This window comes from Poecilia formosa, unplaced genomic scaffold (genome assembly GCF_000485575.1).
Source record: "Poecilia formosa unplaced genomic scaffold, Poecilia_formosa-5.1.2 Scaffold170, whole genome shotgun sequence".
In the NCBI taxonomy this organism is placed as follows: Eukaryota; Metazoa; Chordata; class Actinopteri; order Cyprinodontiformes; family Poeciliidae; genus Poecilia; species Poecilia formosa.
This window is the reverse complement of record NW_006800109.1, coordinates 202540-203397: the sequence shown is the minus strand read 5'-3', so window position 1 is coordinate 203397 and position 858 is coordinate 202540.

Below are 858 nucleotides of genomic sequence, written 5' to 3'. Positions count from 1 at the left end.
TCTGGATAAATCTGAGTTTAGCAGCCGTCAGCATCATGATTCTGCAGCTTGTCGTTTCCTAGAGAGAACAATCTGAACAGCCTACAGCTCATGTTTTATTGATTTACTCCAAACTCTGCCACCTACTGGGCAATCAGAGTAAGTCAACATCATCAGTACAGGAAAGTTGAAAGTTTTTGTGCCCTTTTCAATAAAGAATATATTGTTTCCAGTTCAAATTACAGTAAATAAATAGATAGTCGTATATATCAGCATGCATGATCTGACTCTTGGTGAGTTAATGGCCAGTAGCTCCATTTTACAGATAGGTGGAGGGGATGCTGAGAAGAGGATTATTAACCTATGAGAACTCAAGGACAAAAAAAATGTTAAAGTTAAAAATGAACCAAGTATTTTGTCAAAGAAGTTACATGAATGATCAGGAGTTCCTAAAAAACTTAAAACCCGAATTGTTAGAATGGCAATTTGTACCAATAAATGGATGGTTGAATAATCTAAATATTAAAAGTAATAAATATCTTTATTGTTGAGCTCATTCATCTGTTTATTCAATCATTTTTAAGCAAAAAGGGGTTTTGAATGGCCTAAAATGCCATTATTTGCTTTTAATTAATTACAGACCCAGCAATTCACTTGCTTATTATCTATCTATCTATCTATCTATCTATCTATCTATCTATCTATCTATCTATCTATCTATCTATCTATCTATCTATCTATCTATCTATCTAAACAAACAAACAACTGTGTGCATGCCAATACATTTGTAATGGTTTTTTTGTCTATATATAATTTCTGGTTTAAAATGCGATTATTTGCTTTTAATAATAATATGATATATATATATATATATCATAT